At 49.0% G+C, this 20,931-nt stretch overlaps 1 long non-coding RNA gene across 2 annotated transcripts in view; it reads right to left on the bottom strand.

Annotated features, from left to right (window-relative positions):
• Positions 1-4,151: 4,151 nt before the first annotated feature.
• Positions 4,152-20,931, bottom strand: part of LOC125752202 (uncharacterized) — a 92,708-nt gene continuing 75,928 nt past the window's right edge. Inside the window, exons 3-4 of one of the 2 annotated variants that reach the window (XR_007401111.1) lie at positions 13,228-13,438; positions 4,152-4,496 (exon numbers count right to left, since the gene is read on the bottom strand). This is a non-coding gene — a long non-coding RNA (uncharacterized LOC125752202). Of the gene's footprint in view, positions 4,497-11,526; positions 11,643-13,227; positions 13,439-20,931 lie in introns of those variants that run through there. The other variant, XR_007401112.1, reaches the window with a different exon arrangement.

The following is a 20,931-nucleotide window of genomic DNA, read 5'->3' on the forward strand; positions in this document are numbered from 1 at the left end:
TTATTTCTTCAAATAATTTTTCTGTATTCCCACCTTTTTTTTTAAACAAGGGCCTCCAATTATGTATATATTGGGCTGTTCAAAATTGCCCAATAGTGCACTGATGCTTTCTTTGTGTTTTTAACTTTTTTTCCCTGTAAAATTTTGAATAGTTTCTATTGTTATGTCTTCCTGTTCACTGAAATGTTCTTCTGCAAATTCTGATCTGCTATGAATCTTGGGCAACTCACTTATAGTTTCTATCTCTACAACTTTGATTTGCATCTTTTAAAAATCATACATGGTTTTGAACGAATGGAAAACAGTTATTATAGCTGGTTTCACATCCTGGACTTCCAATTATAACATCCATGTCAATTCAGGTCAATTTGTTTTTAAAGATTTATTGATTTGATTGAGAGAGAGAGTATGTGCATGCACGAGTTGGGGGTGTAGCTGAGGAAGAAAATCTCTAAGCCAACTCCAACTGAGCATGGAACCTAATGGAGAGCTTGATCTCACCACCCATGAGATCATGACCTGAGCCAAAACCAAGAGTGGACTGCTTAACCCAACTGAGCCATCCAGGTGACCCAGTTCAGGTCAATTTTGATTTCTTTTTCTCCTCATTATGAGTCATATGTGTCTCTGCCTCTCTCTCTGCATCTCTCATGAATAAATAAATTAAATCTTTTTAAAAAGTGCAAGAAAAAAATTTTTAAAAGGTGCAAGAATATTTATAGAAATATCAAAATATTCAGCACCCACCAAGGTAAAATTTACAGTGTCTGGAATGTAAACAAAGATTATCAGGCATGCAAAATATGACTCAGTAACTCCCCTGTGGGGAGCCTGATGTGGGACTCGATCCCAGGACCCCAGGATCACGACCTGATGCTTAAACACTGAGCCACTCAGGCTCAGTTCCATATTCTTGCACTTTGTTATGGGAGCCAGTTGGATTGCTTGGAAACAGTTTGTTCCTTTTAGTCTTACTTTTCAGAGCTGTTAGATGGGACGAGAGCAGTGTTTAGTGCAGGGCTTATCATTTCATTTCCTACTATTGAAGCTATACCTATGGAGTATTCTACCCAATGTTCCACGAATGGCTGGGGGGAACAGACGCTGCTCCCAGCTCTGTGTGAACACCTAGCTTTCGGATGCTTCTTTCCCCGGCCTGGGGTAGTTTCCTCCCACTTATGGGTCTATCATGCTGAACGCCTGAGGGAGACCCTCTGCAGATGTCCAGATCTCTCTGCAGCTTTCTCCTCTTCAGTGCTCTGTCCTACAAATTCTGGCCACCTTAATCTCCTCAGACTTTTAGCTCTGTCCCAGACAGAGAATTCTCAATGCAAAGAATGTGCTGAGCTCCATCTAGATTCTCTCCCCATGCTGCAGCCTAGAAACCCTAAGACAGTAAGCTTGGGCAATCATAGGGCTTTGCTTTACTTTCCTCTCAGTAACTGTCCTATATTGCCTGATATGGTTTGAAAACCATTGTTTCATACATTTTGTCTAGTTGGTTGGTTGGCTGTTTCAGGAAGGAGAGTAAATGCAGTCCCTGTGCTCCATTTTGTTCGGGAAGCAAAAATCCTTCTTTCTTATCCTTTGTCGCAACTAGAACAGTGCTGGGCACGTGGCTGGTTCAGTCATCTATGGCTTCCTGAATTAATTAATTTTAAAAATTTTTTAAATTTATTTTGAATTAATTCATTTTTGTAAGCAGTGGTATCCAAGGAAAAGTTTGTTTAGAAATTCAGTTGTTGAGATGCCTGGGCAGCTCAGTGGTTGAGCATCTGCCTTTGGCTCAGGGCCTGATCCTGAAATCCTGGGATTGAGTCCCACATCGGGCTCCCTGCAGGGAGCCTGCTTCTCCTTCTGCCTATGTCTCTGTCTCTCTCACCTGTCTCTCATGAATAAATAAATACAATCTTAAAAAAAAAAAAAAAAAGAAATTCAGTTGTTGGTGACTGGGTTAATTTTTTACATGTTCAGTAACAAACTCTTGTAATTCTTACTCAGATGAAGACCAAATTCATTTACGAAATTGCATGAAGGCAGATCAAAAAATTTTTGGAAATATACTATATAGCAATGTCCTTGAAATTCTTGCTTCATGTAGACCTGCTTTTATTTCTTTTAGACTATTTCCTAACTTTTAGAAAGTGACAAATCTGAGCTCAACACCTTTATGGCAGGATCCATGTTTACTGTCACTACGAGAGTCTCCCTGGGTGCCTGGCACACAGTAAATACTCAATACGTATTCAAAGAATGACTGAAAGAATAGAACACTTTTTGGGTAGAATACTTTTTACTTCACCAAACAATATTATTTCAGTAGCATCTCTATCAGGTATACCTATCCTCCTCTTTTATAAATTGCAGCTCTACTTATGGTAGATCTATGCCTCTTCTGCTCTCTTCACAATAAGCTCTGTTGCCCTTACTTTGTAACATTGTTTTGTCAAATGAAGTTAACACAAATCAATATTTCTTTCTCTATAAGAGAGGCCAACATTTTGATTTGGAAATCTTAACTGAAGAGGTTTGGCTTGTAGTCTTGAAATCGTCAGAATTGCATAATCCTTTGACTTCTAGCTTAATTCTTGTGGATTCTTGGGGCTCTAGCCACTTGCCTGGAGCTCTCCCCCCATCTGTCATGCCTTTCTGTGGTCCGGCCAAATCTTGCAAATCTTTCAAACCCAGCTTAAGCCTTCCTTCCTCTGTGAGGCTTCCTCCTGCCATAGCAATCTTGCCTTCAGTCTGCTCCTTGGAACTTAATTCTTTCCCAATTCACTTGGTACCTCATCAACCATACTCCTTGTCATATCTTTTGTGTTTACGTGGGAATGTCTGTCTCAACGAGCCCATCACCACCTTTGGAACAGAGCCCCACATGTGCTTAGCCCAGGAATAATACTAGCAACAACCAACACATATTGAGTACTTACTGTGTGCCAGTGGTTGTTCTAAGAGCTCTTTATGCATGACTTCGATTAATTCTCACCTCACTCCAAGGGGATGGCGCTATCACCAACCTGCTTTTCAGATAAGGAAGCTGAGGCCCCAACACTTAATCATTTCCCCAGGGTGGCCAGCAGAGTGAGGATTAAAATCAAGCATTCTAGTTTCAGAGCCTGGGCCCTCAGCCCTGCTCTGTGCCATAGCACTGGGGATGGGGATGGTGGGGGGATGTTACTAGGAACTCAATACATCTCTGTTGAATGAATGTAAATGTGCAGGTCTGGCCTACGCAGGAGGGAAACTTCTGGAGAAGCTCTGTTCTGTTACTCTCACTGCCTTACTGTTTCCCATCATCACTCCTGTACTGTTGCTGTTGTTTTAGGAGCAAGATCCTGTGTGGTCCAGGACGAAAAAGAGAGGATGCAAGTGAAGTGCCTACACCCGTCTCCTGCCTTCCTCCCTTGCAGGTTGGGCAAAAAGCAAGTTGGGACAATTCTTCTTCCTGCCACCCCGCAGCTCTCAGAGCCAGCCAGCAAACTTGAATGAGGAGGAGCAGAAAGGGAGGTGGGGGTGGGTGGGTAGTGCCATCCTCGGGCTCACTGGTTTCTGGGACCTGTGCCTCCCAAGGCTCAAGTCAATCGGATGTGCCTTTAGTTTGCCGGAATTTGGCCGGATTTACAGAGATAAGATCACTCTGACCCTTAATTCCCCAATGTAATTTATGGGCTTGCCTCTTGTGTGCTGCAACACGTCTGGCTGTACAAAATCTCGTAATTATTTATGTAAACACAGCATCTGCCTTTGTGGATTATAATTGGACTTGAACAGCAAGAAGTAGGGACTTACACCATTGGGACGGTGCTGAAACCCTTCTTTTGAAAACTCTCACCTGAGTCTTTGAAATCTTCCCTGTGGTTCATGGATAGCTTTAACCAGACCAAAAACAAAATTTTTTTTCCTTCCTCTTTCAGCAGGCCTGGACAAATTTATCCCCAGACACCACCAGGTTCTGTAGGTCCTCTTGGCAAATGGGGTAAAGATACCCCAGCCATCCTGGCTGGACCCACACAGAGAGGACATGAGCCCTGGGGTAGAGGCTTCCACAGATCTCCTCACTGTCTGTCGGGACATGAATTTTATACCCCCACTAAGAATAAACAGGATTAGGAATTTAATGCTGTTTGGAAAAGAGGAGAGGTGGCTGGTTGAAAGAGAAAGGTCTTTGCTTTTTATTCATGCTGTGAGTTCCTCGGGAACCTTCACTGTACATACACATACACATACACACACACAAGAGCCAGGAGGATTAGAGGAAAGAAAATGAGCTGATTGAACCAGATGGTTCAGGAAGCACTCCCAGGAGGCCACTGGGGTGGATGAATCTGCATCTTTAAATAACATTAATTTCTGAAAGGCCCAAATTGTTTCCTAAATTACTGCACTGAACTCTTAGCTTTCATCTATTTTTATGGTGCCTCTCCTGGTTGAAGGTGGGAGCGAGCTTTGGGGAAATTCCTCATCCTTGGTGCAGCTGGTAAGTGATCGGTTTCCTAAAGGAAAAAGAAAATCTTTCAGAAATCAAGGTCCTTTGGAAAACGGATTTCAGCAGAGACAACCCTCCCCTCTCCCCAGGAGTGATGTGAACAAATCATCCAGTCCTACTGCCAACTGGGACACTCATTTCCTCAGGAGCCAGGGGGCAAACCAATTAACCTCAGTATCCCCATCTGTAAAATGGGGTTAATAATGCTTACCTGCTGCAGGAGTGCTGTGAGGTTTTAATTGGGTAATGGCTGTGGAGCCCTTTGATGTAGTAAATTTTATTAACTTCCAAGGGATTCCCTGAGGCCAGAAAAAAGCAGTTAAAGCCCAAGAAAGAAGAAAGGCATTGAAATGCAGAGCTCGGCTAAGCTTTCACCTCCAGCTCTAATTTCAAGAAGTGCAGACAGGAGTTGGGCTGCTCCAGTGGGAGTGGAAAGCTATGACCAGGACTGAGGCTGTCTGAATGGCATTTGGGAAGGGAGAGCCTGCAAACCAACCATCTCTCTGAAGGAGCTGGGCTTTCAGATCTAGGAGGCTAAAGGTAAACAAATAGCCTTGCTTGATCGAACCAAATGGAGATCATTCTTTGTCTCCACGAAGGTGCTTTTCTGAGAGCAAGTCTCCAGTAAGGGAGTTATTTTGGTGTTAATCCAAGGTCCTTGGAACTGAATTTAGAAACCCCCAGCTTCTGGCTTCCTGCTTCCCAACAATTAAAGAGAGAACTCAAGGTCTGGCCTCTAGCCAGGGTTCCTGAGCAGAGAAGGCATGCGGAAGAGCATCGGCCAGGGGTCAGAGAACTGGGGCCTCTGCGAGTCCCATCTATTCACTGAGAGCTGCTCTGTGCCTCAATTTCCCGCTTTGTAAAAATTATTTTAATCAGACATCTTTACCTTAAGGGCCCAAATAATTAAGATCTGGAAGTGAAGTGCACTAACATTATTATAAAGCATGCTTAGAGTGTTAGCTGTTATAATTCAGGACAAATCCTTCTTTCTTTCAGTAACTCCTAAAAACCCCAGTTATTGGATGATTATTCTCCAAGCCAACTCATTCCACTCAAGGAATGCCTTCTTCCTCTCTGACTCTTTGATTGCCCTCAACATATTCAGTGCCCGCTCATCAGTCAACCCAATGGAGCATCGGTTATGAGGACACAGCTCAGTAAGGTGACCCACTCGTCCCAGTCTGCCTGAGACTGTCTCAGGTTTAGCACTAAAACTTTTGTGTGCCAGGAACCCCCACCTCAATCCTGGGTCAGCCTACTGGGTGCCAGGACTGGTGAGAGACTGTTGTTACTAGTTCCTGACAAGCAGAACCCAGCATCAGGACACAAGAGGCCCCGTAGTGTGGCAGAGGAGCACTGAGCAGGGAGTCCTGTGACCCAGCTCCTGCTCCTGGCTCTACTACCATCTGCTGATCTCAAATCAGCCCTGTGGCCCCAGCTTTCCCAGCTGTAAAAAGAGGTGGGGGTGATGTGACCCCTTTTCACCTTTTTTGTCCTCCAGGGAAAAAAGACCACAAGAACTTTTCCAGAAACTTGCCCAGCCTCCAGGGGGATGGTGGGTGGTTTTCAACAAAAGGGGCCAGTAGTGGGAACATGCTGGGGACCCAAGTTTCTGCTTGTGGGGCTCAGCCCCTAGTGGCCCACTGAGTCTTTTTGTGCCCTTTCTCTGTGAGCAGCGAACATATGGCTGGGGAATGGGGCTGTTCGGAACAGCAGAGCGATGCACATAGCTCTTTAGGCCACTATCCTTCCTAAAATGAGCACATTCTACCCCTGAGACTCAAAACTTTTCTTTTCCAAGGCTGTGTTAGATTCAAGTATGGCACTATGGAGCGTTCAGTCCAAAAATTAAAACAATTTAAAAGACCTGCACTGTGCCCCTCACCACAATTTACTAAGCTAACCATTTTTTAAAAAAGGATTTTATTTATTTATTCATGAGAGACACACAGAGAGAGGCGAGACACAGGCAGAGGGAGAAGTAGGCTCCCCGCTGAAGCCTGATGTGGGACTCGGTCCCAGGACCCCAGGATCACGCCCTGAGCCAAAGGCAGACTCTCAGTCACTAAGCCACCCAGGCACCCTACACCATTTTTAAAAACATATTTTATTTATTTATTTGACAGAGAGAGAAAGAGCGCGGGCACAAGCAGGGGGAGCAGCAGGCAGAGGAGAGAGGGAGAAGCAGGCTCCCGTAGAACAGGGAGCCCGATGCAGGGCTCGATCCCAGGACCCAGGGACCACGATCCAAGCCGAAGGCAGACGCTCAACTGACTGAGCCATCCAAGGCACCGCCCACCCCCCCCTTTTCTGGTGTGGTTTTCTGTAATTGTGTTTTACTGTACAATATAAAGGTAAAGAAATTTTTCTCTGCTGCTAAAAGAATTAAAACCACATTAATTATACATATGTTTTGTCTCTGCTGCACAGATTCCCCAGCCGAGGCATGGCATTTCCCTTTTGTTTGAGCCAGGTGGGGGCAGGAGGGGGGCTAGATAATCAGGACTAGATTGTTTTGGTGGGGCAATGTACTTTTGGGGGGTTGATTCTCTTACAGCTGCCCTTGTTGGGAGCTTAAGTTAACAAAAGCAGCCTTCTCATGACAGATCAGAACCTGGTCTTCATAGCATTAAAAAAAAAAATCACATTGAGAAGCAATGGGAAAGAATGATTGAATCAAAGCCGCCCTCTGCTGCTTCCCCCATTCCGCCCCCATTTGAAAACAGCCCTGTTTCAATTTCATCGCTGAGCTCAGCCTGCCTGCTCCAGACGTCCAGACCTCACACTCTATAAATCGTCTCTGCCCTTGCCCCAGAGTTGCTGACTATATGTATTTGGGGCCCGGCATTAATTCCCTCATCCTTGGCTGGTGACATTAAGATTTGTAACCGATAGAATGTGTTTTTAATGTGTTTCCTGCAGGTTACTATTAAAGAAATCTAATTCTTCTGAACTTGCAAAAGGTTCTGCTTCCATTTATATAAAAAGGGGTGGGGGGCGGTGAGGGGTATTACAGGAAGAATTTCCCTGCAGCCTCCAGATGGACTGGGCAGCCAGAGGGGCCTCGGCTCAGAATCTCAGCTGAGCTCTTGCCACTTCCTCTTCCTCCTCCCCGCCAGTCTGTTCTCCTCCCTGCGCCTTACTTTTCCTAGGTATGAAATGAGGATAAATATTTGTCTACAAAGATGAGGGTGTTGTAAGGATTAATTGGTTGGTGCTTCGGGAAGTGTTTGAAGATGAAAGAGGCTCTCTGCAGATGCTAAGTAAACTCAGAACGTGTCTGGTTTTAATGAGCCAGATGAAGCCAGTGGGGATGGCTGAAGATTAACTGTGCCTAGTCCAGAGCCTGCCTGCATGGGCTGCGTAAAAACTGGGTGGCGCTCCCCGCTGGCTCCCTGGCTCCTGGCATGTTGGTCTCTATAAATATACATGAAGGAACTGAATTGGGATCTAACCCAGACTCTCACGTCACAGAGAGCAGGGCGTCAGACTTCCCGAAGCATGCTGACTGCCTATCATTCTAGCACATGGCTTGGACAAGCTCCTGGGCCTTTCCAAATCTCAGCTCCTCGATTCCAATGGGGATAGTCAGAGTCCCAATCTCCTAGGGTTGCGATGAAGATTTATCATAAAAATGGCCAAGAGCATTGAGCGCTCGCTAAATGTCAGACAGGCTCTAAGCACTTTACACCTGCGAATGCACTGAGCTCTCACACCGGTCCAAGGAAGAACTATTGCTGTCAACCCCATTCTACAAGTGACAGAACTGAGGCAGAGAGGGGTTACTTGATAACTTATGCAAGGCTCAGTTCTTTTCTTTGTATCTCTCCACCTCCTCCTCCAGCCCCACAACCAGGCTAGACCACTGCTCTTGAAGTGCAATACTGTGTGTTACACTGAGAGCAATGCGCACATCCCAAGTGCACAATGAATAGGTTGAGGGCTTCTCAGACTTTGCCTGATTTTCCCAGCCGGCAGAGAGATACCCCAGTTGGGGGTGGGTGGTGCATGATACAGGATAGGCCCTGGGAATGAAGGAGCTGGGAGGGAAGGGACCAAAGTAGGTAACTAACGGGAGGATGCCAGGTGTGTATGCTCCCAGCCAACCTGCAGGTTTTAGTAAAGGCCTGTTCAGAGTGATCACATCTGGGACCCGTGATACTTGGTCAAAAGTAGCTATGCCGGATCCTGGTACCTCAAAGGCCATGGGAGCTATGAGGTTTAAGTGGTGAAGTATGCATAGGAACTCCTGGGATCGTACCACAGCTGAAGAGAAGAGGATGTTGGAGGGTGTGGGCTGTAGGCTGCTGTTTCAGGCAGTCAACAAACCAAGGGACCAGAAAGAAGCAAAATAAGACTCTGGCCCAAGAAGTCCTTTGACTTCTGCCAGAGAGTAAACCGTAATCTGTGGAAGCATGATTTCACACCCCAGCATGTGACATCACAGTCCGGGCGCTGACACAGGAAAGGAACCAGCTAAAATATAAGTTGGGGAAGCCTCTGGCTAGAACAGAAATATCTTCAGCAACTGCTGCTGGTGATGGAAAGGTGGAAATGGAATTTTGTTTAAATACTATGTTATTTTGAAAAGTCTAATGTCAAAGTCCCTTTTTAAAAAAGAGTTGACTTTACATTGAAATTAGTTGGTGTTTCCACACCCACATGTTGACTAAAGGCCTTGGAAAACAAACATCCTGGTAGATCCTGATTCAAATCACTTGGGAGCAAATGCTTTAAGGTACGATCCCAGAGCTGTGAGCAGAGGGGCCTCGCCAAGAAAAACCCTGCGTCTGTGTTTATGAAAAGGTAAACAGATCCCAAACGGAGGCCCAAATCCTAGCTGGCTTTGAGCACAGGCCCTCCAGGGAAGAACCCATGGATTTGAAGCAAGTCTGAGCATGGCTTCTCTGGGACCCCGGTTTGCCCCACTTCTCTGTGTTTCTGAGAATGGCAACTTGGAGTCTTCTGCATGAGCACCCGCTAACTGCCAGGCCAGTCACTGCATCTGCAGCACAGCAGTGTGAAACATGTGCATTAATGCCTCAATGTCCCTTTTCTCCACGTAGATATAGGGCAAGCAGTGCGACCTATGTCCCAACTTGCCCCAAACAGTCTCAGTGTATGCTGTAGTCCCAGCATAATTAATGATAGCTTCCCCCCCCTTTCTCCAAAATGCCCCCCATTTGGATGATAAGTTATATATGGACATCTAGGTTAAGGGAACTGCCCAAATCCACCCAGCTGGTGAGTGGCAGAACTGGGATTCGAACCTGGGTTTTCTTTGGTTCAAAAAGCAGACGCTGGGGGAGTTCCTCCTCATTCACAATAACAAAGCTTGTCAGAGGTGTTAACTGCAAAGCTCCAGACAGGACAAGCCCTTTGGGAGCTGCATGCCTGCTTGCGCCGCCTCACACCCAACCTAGAGCCTCTGGAAGCTGCCTTGTGTGTCTCTGTGCAGGAAGCAGCACATCAGTGGTGTCAGGCTCAGCAGACAAAACACACCCTCACCAACAACCCAATTTGGTGTTTTTTGTCTGCTGAGTGTTTCTCCCAGCTCCCGCATGATAAAAATGCAAGAACTGGCTACCCCATTTGGACCACCAGCCCAGTTTCTGAACCCGAGCCTGCAATCCGGCACCACGTTAGCCCACCCCCCTAAGAGGACCTCCTTCCCTAGGAAGACTGCCCTGGGGCCCACCCTCAGTCTTCTCTCCATTTCTTCCGTTTCTCCAACACTTGCCCCCGAGACATTTAAGGGCTTGCCTGTCGTTCCAAGCTCCTGTGAACCAGCTGTCTGTTTCAGGACCACAGAAATGATTCAATCCAAACTCCTTTTTACCAGTAAAGGAACTGAAGTCCCAGGACTCCTGGGCGGCTCAGTGACTGAACATCTGCCTTTGGCTCAGATCGTGATCCTGGGGTCCCAGGATCGAGTCCCACATCGGGCTCCCTGCATGGAGCCTGCTTCTCCCTCTTCCTGTGTCTCTGCCTCTCTCTGTGTCTCTCATAAATAAATAAATAATAAAATCTTTTAAAAGAAAGAGAGAGAGAGAGAGACAGAGAGACAGAGAGAAACTGAGTTCCCAAGAAGTCACGTGACTGGCCCAAGGGCATAGAGCTGAAAGCTGAAGCCAGAAGACCAGGTCTCACAACCCTGAGGCCGGTGTTCTTCCAAGCTGGGTTGGTCCTCAAGTTGGCCTGTGGCTGTCCAGTGTGCGACACTCCTAGTCCCCCCAGGAGAAGTTGTTCATGTGATGAACTTGTTGGGCGCTGGAGACCAAGATGTGTCTGCCCTGCCCATTTCCCTCAGACCTTGAATCTGCCAAAATCTCAGGGTTAGCAGCAGGGTCCTTCACTCGATCCCTGACTGAATCTACTTGCCTGCCGCCCTGCCAGGCTGGTTACACACAGACACACTCAAGGTCAAAGAAACCACCCCTCCCAAAGGGGCCTGTGGTCTTCAGACACGGGCTACTAGAAATGTCTTCCTTGTCCTGGGTGGATGATGATGATTCCTTTCACTCTTCAGCCTTGGTTCCCCTCAAAAGACTGGACGTAGGGCAAATGTGACCCTGCTACTCCTCCACATCCAGAAAACCATTGCTCTGTCAATTATTCTTCACATGATGTTGCTTCGGCGCAGAACAGGTGCAGAGACCCAAACCTGAAGCTGGCCCCCAACTTTTCTCTGCTGTGTGGCCTCAGACAAGTTGCTTCACCTCTCTGAACTTCACTTGGCTCGTGGGAAATATGGGGAGAGCATGAGAGTGTTTCCTTTGTTGGATATTATCAGGATACGATGAAGTAACCCATGTAATAACCAACTCAGGTCTGGTACAGGAAGCATTCATAAACTGTGACATTAATAGTCTCACTTTTCAACCTCAGACTTGATTTCTCTGAATGCAACACCAAAGCTTCAGTTTCTCAGAAAGCCACCACCACATGGACAACTTTCATCATCAGCTACAACCCATGTCCCTCGTCCTCACACAGAGCTGCTAATACAGTTCACCCACGACCTATGACACTCACAGTCTTGCTTTGTTGTCTCCCTCCCCACGCAGGCTGGCAGCTTCTCAGATTGTACTCTATCCTATGAGAGGCCGTCTATCTGTCTTTGTGGCTCATCAGGACCATCCTTCAGGACCTGTGATGTGCAGAGTGGGGGAGACAAGAACCACGTGGAAACCACAAAGGCTGCAGGCCCATAAAAGCCCACCTGGCTGCCCAATGAGGTGACCCCTTTAAGCCCGACTGGCTGTGTCGACGTTCCACCCACAATTGTCTGCAGAGGAGCCCTTGTGCCCCTCTTTGGAAGTTCAGTGGAGTGAAGTGTAATCTAAGTGAGCTGGGACATGTTTTGATATAGCAGCTTCCGAGACCCGGAGCCTCCCTTCAGCAAAGCCATTAATGTGGCTACCTGAGCTGGGGCTGGGCCTTCCAAGCTGGATCTGCTAGCCTTTCTGCTGGCCTTTGATCACCAGACAGTAGGACGATAGGGCTCAAAGGGTTAGCTCCATCCCACCCCCTGGTTTCACAGATGAGAAAATTGAGACCCAGAGAGGGGAAGCGATCTGCCTGAGGTCACACAGCCAATGAGGGGCAAAACCAGTGCTGGGAGCTCTCGGCCGCACAGGCCAGGCTATCCTCAGGCTGTACAGAATGGTGCGTGGTCAGCGAGAAAAAGAGGGAGGACACAGAGGACACCACAAGTATGGAAGGATCGGCATCTTTCCCTGGAAAGCGCTGGCAGGCCCTGGTGCCCGGCCTGTGTGCAGGGCCAGGCCTGCTAAGGAAGGGAGGAACGGGGTACCAGGGTGGCTCAGCGATTGAGCGTCTGCCTTTGGCTCAGGGCATGAGTCTGGAGTCCAGGGATCGAGTCCCACATCGGGCTCCCTGCATGGAGCCTGCTTCTCCCTCTGCCTCTGCCTCTGCCTCTCTCTGTGTGTCTCTCATAGATAAATAAATAAAATCCTTAAAAAAAAAAAAAAAAAAAAAAAGGAGGGGAGAGGAATAGCAGCACAGGGTTCTCGAGCCCATGTGCATGTTGGCCAGGAGGCTAGCAGGGCTGCTGTGTTCCCAACTCCCACCCCAAGGCCTTGCAGAGCGGGCAGGTGCTTCTGTGGGAGCGTTTTGCCCAGGAAAGGGGGGCTTTGAGGTGACTTGGATAATGAATAGGGCAAGGCCAGAATCAATCTCCCAGTGGTTGTGAGGATGAAATATGTGCTTAGGATAGCACCTGACAGGTACTCCAGGGCTGGTCGCTGTCCTCACTGATGCCATCACCATTCCCAGGACATGTGTCATCCTCCACCACCCTCAGGGCCGATTCAGCCAGCCAGGCCACATCCCCACCTTCCCTTGTCTGGGGAGAAAGGAAGGCCATTCTTGCCAAGGGTGGACTTGTAGTTGGGCTCCTTGCCCAGATGTCCAAACCCACTGTCAGAGGGCCATAGGAACACCCCTCGGAAACTCTGGGCTGATAGGCAGCCCCCCACATTGGGTGGGGGAGGTCTGGCTGCAGTGCCCAGAGATGTCAGGCTGTCCCCTGGCTCTCCACATGCCCCTCTGAGCTCCCAGAGCACCTGAGGGAGGGAATCCTCTGTCCTAGACGTAACCCCCTTCCTGGCTCCCTGGGGAGGCTTCTCAGGAGTAGGGGGCTGGGAAAGGGTGCCCCGTACCCCAAATGCCAGCAGGTTCCCCCCAGAACTAGCTATAAGGGTAATTCCTACCCTCTGAGTGAGTTGGGGCAGGGAGGCACTGGCCACCTGGTCCTTCTTTTCAGCCTTGGAACCTTGGCGTATGGCCTTCCGGCAGAGGACTATTGCTCCAGCGAGGTCTCGCTCAGGCTGCTGTGAGTATGAGGTGGCGTTCCCTGGGGCTGATGGGATGGAGAGGGCCAGAGCCCACCGAGGGCCTCCGGGGAAGCCTTCTATAGACGACCTGCAGGCACAGTGTCCAGAGTTTACTGTTCTGTATGTTCTAGATCTGACTTCTTAGCTTCCTCTGAGAGTCTTCTCTCTTTGAAAACCAAACCCAGGACATTTCCTCCCCATAAAACTGCTCACAGCAACCAGCAACGGACTTTTACTGAGGTCACACAAAGGGGTGAATGAATCATGAGCTGGTTCTCCCCCTTGGCAGCGTCCCAGCATCCCTCTCTCCCTCCCCCGTCCTAGAGTAAGTACTGTGTTTTAACATCACATTGATCAGTGGAGAGACAGGGACAAAGAAGAGCTCCCTCCTGTAGACAACACCTCTCACACAGCGTGGAAGGTGCCCCCACAGAGTGGCACAGATGTGTAGAGAGCACAGAGGATAGGGACCTGCTCACACTGAAAAGGGTATAGTCAGGGAAGGCTTCCCGTAGGAGGAGATGTCTGAGCAGTCCTCAGAAGGGCTTTGAGCCAGAAGGTGCAGGGGGGTAAGGATTTGCAAGGCTATTAAAGGCAGCCCAGCCCAAGGGGGCTGCTTGAATAAAGGTTGCAGAGGCAGGAAGGCACAGGTAAGCCTGGGGACCACTGGGAGATGAGCAGGGTTGGATGTGGGCCATGAGGGGAGCAAAGACAGTGTTGGGGTGGAGACAGGAGCAGGGCTCCATGTGACAGGTGATCCCAAGGGCAGTGGCATCCTCATGAGGCATGGTTTCTCAATCATAGGAGCAGCATGGTGTAGTGGAGTCTTTCAGGCCTCCGACTCACACCTGGCTCTATCCCTCCTTGGCTGGCTGTGAGACATGGATGACCTGGACCTCTTGGAGCTCTGATCCTCTCTTCTGGAAACACAAGGATCATAGTCTCTCTCCAGTAGAGCTACTCAAATAATTAACGAAATAAAAGCAGTATCTACGCAAACCCCTAGCACAATGCCTGGAATGTAAAGGGGCTCCTCGGGGCAGGTTTAGTCATTTCTCTCCTTTATTTACATTCACGTCTCCTCACTTGTTTCAGACTCTGCTGTCAGGAAAGCAGTAGTGATAGGGACGCCTGGGTGGCTTGGTGGTGATAGGGACACCTGGGTGGCTCAGCGGTTGAGCGCCTGCCTTTGGCCCAGGGTGTGATCCTGGAGTCCCGGGATCGAGTTCCGCATCTGCTTCTCCCTCTGCCTGTGTCTCTGCCCCTCTTTCTCTGTGTCTCTCAGGCATAAATAAAATCTTTTTTTAAAAAAAGGAAAGCAGTAGTGATAAACTCATTATGGAAATGAGGATATAGTCTGGCCACTGTGACAGAGACAAGTAGGAGGTTATTTGTCTCTCACAGAGCAGTTGAAGCATAAGGGATAGGGTAGATGTGGTGCCTCCACAGCATTGGGCACCCAGGCTCCTCTGTAGTTATTCTGCCCCCTTGACCCACGGCTTTCAGCCACCAGCTCCTGACACTGCGTTCACATTCCCTCTGGTGGGAAGGGGAGAAAGGAAGCAGAAGGCCCACTCCTCCCTTTAAGGGTAAGTGGCGGGTGCTCATGTTGACACTTCTGAGTATTCAAGTCACGTGCCCCTGGCCAGCCTTCCTTCTGGGGCCTCACCTAGCTGCAAGGGAGGCTGGGAGATATGGTCTCTAACCTGACAGTTACCAACCTGATGAGATTCTACACCCACCCTCTCCCCCCAGGTGACACCTGGCAATGTCCAGAGACATTTTTGGTCACATCTGGGTGGGTCATGGAGAGTAGAGCCCAGGGACGCTGCTGAATGTCTGACACTGCACAGAACCGCCCCGAACAGGGAAGAATTCTCCAGCACAATGTGCATAAGAGCGCCAAGGTCAAGAAACCCTGCTCTAATTGGGCAGCCAGAGCTTGGGGGTTCTGTTACTAAACGAATACATAGGGCAATAGACACAGGGGGCCAGCAGCAATGTCGCTACAGTTACAGACACAGAGAGTCACGTGTTTGTGGAGGATTAGGTGATATCTTTTCCCAGCGTATCTCTCTTCAGCAGGGATCAAAGCTTTAAGTCAACGGGCTCTGAGAACTATCAAGAATTAGCCCACAAGACAGGGAGGATTTGTGGCTGGGCAGCCCCAAAATCTCAGCCCCTGGGTGGCCCACCCAGAGCCGTGCCACCAGGGAGGCTGGAACCCACAAGCCGCCCAGGAAGACAGGGCCCCACAGGTGGGGTTCGCTGCCTTGCCCTGAAGCATGTCCCCCCTCCTGACGGTTTTCCTTGACAGAACTTGAGACCTTGTAAAGCCTATTTCGGATTGGCTCTGTCTTCCAGGGAGATGAAAATTGAGCTGAGCCCTAAGGAGGATGAGAGATAAGGGGCCTTCATTTCCAGGAAAGACAGCACTGTAGAACCTTCCGGGGCATTTACCTGGCAGCGCCGAATCACCTGCCTTCAATCGCGGCAAGAGAGAGGAGTACAGATGTGGGTATATCCCAAGGAATGATCTCACTTACCCTAATTGAGTGTACTTTCTCTGATTCATGGGTTTTAGTTTATTAGGCATCTACAATATTCCAGAGACTGTCCTTCACCCTTCACAGATGCTACCTCCTTTAATCTCTCTATCGGCTCCCAAAAGAACTACTGTTATCCCCAGGACAGAGGGGTGGAGAGATGAATTTGCCCGAGGCCACAAGCTGGTAAGATGCAGGGAGCCAAGTTTTGACCTTGGGAATGTCTGGCCCTACAGCTCACGCTTTTTCCACACCACCTCCAGCCACAGGATGACCAAATGGGGCTCTGACCTATTGTCAAATGACTGCACTTCCAAGGAGGAGGTCCACCCCATCCTGGTCATTTGCTCCACTATCTCACCCATAAACAAACCTCAGTCTGTGGATAAATGCTGCAAAGCATGGCATCATCCGTTCTGTCATTCCAGCGTTGGGGGGGGCGGGGGAGGACAGGACAGGAGCACAGAGTGGTCAAGCGGCTTCTTCAAAGCCACACAGCAAGTCAGAAAGTGACTCAAAAGCTCTGCCTTGTGCGGCTTTATTGAATAAACAAACAGCTATGGTGCCGCAGCCCCAGCCACCCTGCGGCTTTGCCAGCTGAGCTGTTGATCTGGGGAAGAGGTCCAGGAGGGAAGAGACTCCGGGTTTTCATAGCTGTGGGACTCCTGGGGGCTGTGCAGAGGAAACCAGCAGGGGAAGAAAGGTTGTTTTTGCCGGCACGAAGGAAGCAGCATGACTCAAGGACACACGTGCTCCAGATCCATTGAGCAGAGAGGCCCCATTTTTAGATAGATGCTCTTTTGAGCCTTAACCACACCCGATGCCACAAGCCAGCCAGCATTTGTCAACAGGAAGCCCATCCCAGTGATGCGTACTCTGCTCCCTCACTCTGGTTGCCCAGGGCGGGGGGTACTGCTTGGGGGTCAGTGGGAACCAGGAACAAGGGGCTGGGCCACCAGAACGAGGGAGCCAAGCCCAGGGATGACCTTCAAGCCTCTAAGGAAGGCAGTTGTGTCCAGCAGCCAGGACCTCAGATTTTCCCAGGCCAGGTCTACCACGAAGGGCCTGAAATAGCTCTGAGGTTCTGTGTCCGCAGGGCAGGGAGGGCAGTGGCAGGGACTGTGGGCAGTGGGAAGGAGCACAGCACTGCTTTGTTGGGGCCGCAAAGAGCTCTGTCTCCACCAGGCTGTGCCACCTGCCAGCAACATAGCTGGGCAGAGATGTTGGCTCGTGGCTGGGCTTAGCAGAGAGAAACCCATTCGTTAGGCTATGAAAGTTGATGCAGCGAACCTGAAAGTTCTCACCAGGAAAACAATCAGACAAGCCAAAAGGAGGAACAGTCTGCAAAATAACAGCCCATACCCAAAATCGTTGATGTCATAGTGGCATTATTCCTAATAGCCAAGAAGTGGAAACAACACCAGTGCCTATCAGCAGATGAAGAGAGAAACAAAATGTGGCACATCCATGTCATGAGTTATTAAGCTATGAAAAGGAACGAAGAACCGACACATGCTACAACCTAGATGAACCTTAAAAACCTTATGCTAAGTGAAAGAAGCCAGCCACAGAAAGCCACATATTGTAGGGTTCAGTGCCTGTAAAATGTCCAGAATAGGCAAAGTCTATGGAGACAGAAAATAGATTAGTAACCACTGTAATGGACTGGGGAGATGGGGTAATGAGGAGCAACTGCTAATAGGTACAGGGCTCCTTTTGGGGTGATTGAAAGTTCTGGAATTATATAGTGGTGATAGTGGCACAATTTTGTGCATATAGTAAAAAAAATCACTGAAGTGTACACTTAAAAGGGTGAATTTTATGGTCTGTGAATTTTACCTCAATAAAAAATATTTTTAACATTGTAACTAAATGCAACAGTGTGGTCCTTGATTGGACTCAATATTGGGGGTAAAACAGTTACAAAAGACATTGAGACAGGGACAGGTGAAAATAAGCATTGTATTGGATGCTAGTATTGTATCAATGTCAAATTGAGTTTACACTGGGGGTACCTGGGTGGCTCAGTGGTTGAGTATCTGCCTTTGGCTCAAGGCGTGATCCCAGGGTCCTGGGATCGAATCCCACATTGGGCTCCTGCGGGGAGCCTGCTTCTCCCTCTGCCTATGTTTCTGCCTCTCTGTGTCTCTCATGAATAAATAAGTAAAACCTTTTTAAAAAATTGAGTTGACACTGTCCTGAGTTGATGATGGTGCTTGGGTCCTATATCTCTTCCTGTTCTCAGTAGACACATGCACAAATGTTTAGAGTGAAGTATCATGACGTCCACAACAAATTCTCAAATGGTTCAGCATTTACAAAAATGACAAGGTTCAATAACTTGCCCGAGGTTGCATGACCAAGAAGAGACCAAGTTAAGAAATCAGGTATCATCTAGCACAGTGGTTAAGAGCATGGGCTCTTGGGCCAAACTGCCTAGGCAAACATTCATTCCTGCCCCTTACCAGCTTTGTGACCTTGGGCAAGTTGCTTGACCTCTCTGCACCTCATTCTCCTTATTTTTAAAAGCAGGAATAATGAGACAAGGATAACAACGCTAGCATCTACCTCCTGATGTGATGTGAGTTAAAGCATGTGACGGACAAGGCCTAGCACACTGAAAGTGCTCTGAACCGGGGTGGGGGGGGGGGTGGGATCCGAAACCAAGTCTAGTCTGTTGTAGAGACCAGACACCTTTATGCTGCCCCTTCTCTAGAGAGATGGTGAAATCTCAGACAATGCTGGGATGGAGAGCATTTTCAAAACGGCAGAGTCACCAGAAGGCAGGAACTGAGGGGTGAAAGCCACAAGGGACAGGACCTCAGAAATTAAGTCCAGATGGCATGGGGAAGGGTTGGAGTGGGGAAAACCCCCGGCAGAGAGAGGTCACATGAGTTGGGGCTGACAATGGGGAGGGGACAGCTGCTGGCTGAACCCTCCCATGTTCCAACTGAGGAAATGGGCCAAGAGAGGGGAATCATGGGATCAGAGGCTTACAGCAGGTAGTGCAAAGCTCAGAAAGCACGGGCAGGACTCCTGGTCCCATGCTCCAGGCCCCGTAGGAATCCTCAGAACATAGCTGAAAAATGAAAAAGACCTGGATACTAAAATGATGGGCATCATTAAAAGGTTCTTTGGGGACCTAACGTTGTTTTCAATACTTTCAAGACTTGGAATGCAAACTGGTGCAACCACTGTGGAAACCAGTGTGGAGGTTCCTCAAAAAATTAAAAATAGAATTGCCCTATTGATTTATTTGAGAGAGAGTGTGTATTTGCACCCGGGGGGGGGGGGCGGGGGGGAAAGAAGGAGACAGAGAGAGAGAACCCCAAACAGACTCCCTGCCAGCACAGAGCCCAAAGCTGGGCTTGATCTCTTGACCTCAAGACAATGACCTGAGCTGAAATCAAGAATTCACTGGAGGTAGGAAATCTGAGCTTGTATGGTGGGTCTCTGGTCCTCAGAGACTCAGGCTCCTTCTGTATTTCCACTCTACTATCCTAGAACATGGCTTTTCACTCAAGGTCACCTCACTGTTGAACTCCAGGCAGTGAGGGAAGGTTAAAAAAAAATCCATGCCCCCCTTCCCTCCATCCCCTTTTAAGGAGTTTCCCTGAAGTTTTTGCTTATAAACCACTGGCCGCAAAGTGAGGCTAGGAATCTTCCTTTTACCTGGGCACAATGCTAAAATGGAGGTTCTGTCACTGAGCTAAGAAGAAGAATGGGCTGGGGGCTGCAGCTAGTGGCCTCTGCCCCAGGCTCCAAAGGCAAGAGAGCATCTTGGGTCAGAGAACAGAAGACAGGACTAGAAAATCAAAAGATAAGTTCTGATCTTTACTGAGTCCCTGACACCAGGTAAGTCCTAGCACCTCCTAGAGCCTCCGCCCCAAACAGACTGGGGGGCAGTAAGGGATCGGGTGATGTGATGCTGTGAAGGGGCTTCATAGACCATAAAATACGAGTCTCAGGGAAGGAATGAGGTTTCTGCTACTGCTGTCATTAGAACCGAGAGTGGCCGGCTATTGGCTGGAGGGAGAAAGTATGGAGAGGCCTGGAGGGAAAGGGAAGGGAGCACTACTGGAAATAGATGCTGCAGAGACTCGGGTGCTACTGGGGGGACACCCTGCAAGCAGGAGTCTTTCTCCCCAGGGCTGTGTGGCCCAGGGTTGTGGAGTCTGGCAAAGGCCCATGCTGCCTTTTTCAGTCCTCAGGGCCTCAGACAGGCAGACAAACAAACAGGACACGGGGGAAGCCCAAACTCCCAGGACAGGGGGGAAGGCCTCCAGGGGTTAGAAACCAAGTCCTGAGTCCCCACAGGGCCAAAATAGCTCACTGATTGACTCAATAAGACCAACACACCGGTCAAGCCAGTGGGGGAGAAACCGAAACCCCAGCCAGATCTATTATTTAGCAGTTTGTCATCAAGCAAAAATATATGTCGCCCCCTCCCTCTAACCCCAACTGCGGAGTTGTTTCGTGTCAGGAGTCACCTTGGGTCAGTCCGAGCCAAGTCAAATGTTTTAGATCAGCTCTCCCCATGGTGCCCAGTAGGAGAGCTGGGAGGTGGTCTCCTGATGCTGGGACAAGGGGCCACCTCCACCTCTTCTCTAGGTCCTCAAGCCCTATGTCCTTGCAAACAGATCCCCAAAAGGCTGCAAACAACCCTTCCCTAAATGGGGGTAGTGGGAAAGTAGGGGTGCACTTGAAGAATGTTGAGGACACGGTCCACACACACAATAGTTTGCTTGATGCCTGTTGTGCACCCACAAGCCCAGGGCAATGGTGGATTCTGCTCCAGGGGCTGTGAGCTCACAGATCGGGGCCTCTCCTTGGTGCGGGGGTGCACCCCATTCCCCTCCAGGCCCCCGGCTGGGCTAGCTATGGGAAGTCGGCTGTTCAGAGTTCAAAAACTAATTGGGAACAGCTCCTGGAGGCCAGGGGACAAGGCAGGGGGGCGCGGGATAAATGGCAAGCAGCGTAGAGAATTATAAATCTAGTTTCATAGTCCCTCTGGTTTGGCACAGATTAAGCGTAT

This window comes from Canis lupus, chromosome 12, assembly GCF_003254725.2.
Source record: "Canis lupus dingo isolate Sandy chromosome 12, ASM325472v2, whole genome shotgun sequence".
Taxonomy (NCBI): Eukaryota; Metazoa; Chordata; class Mammalia; order Carnivora; family Canidae; genus Canis; species Canis lupus.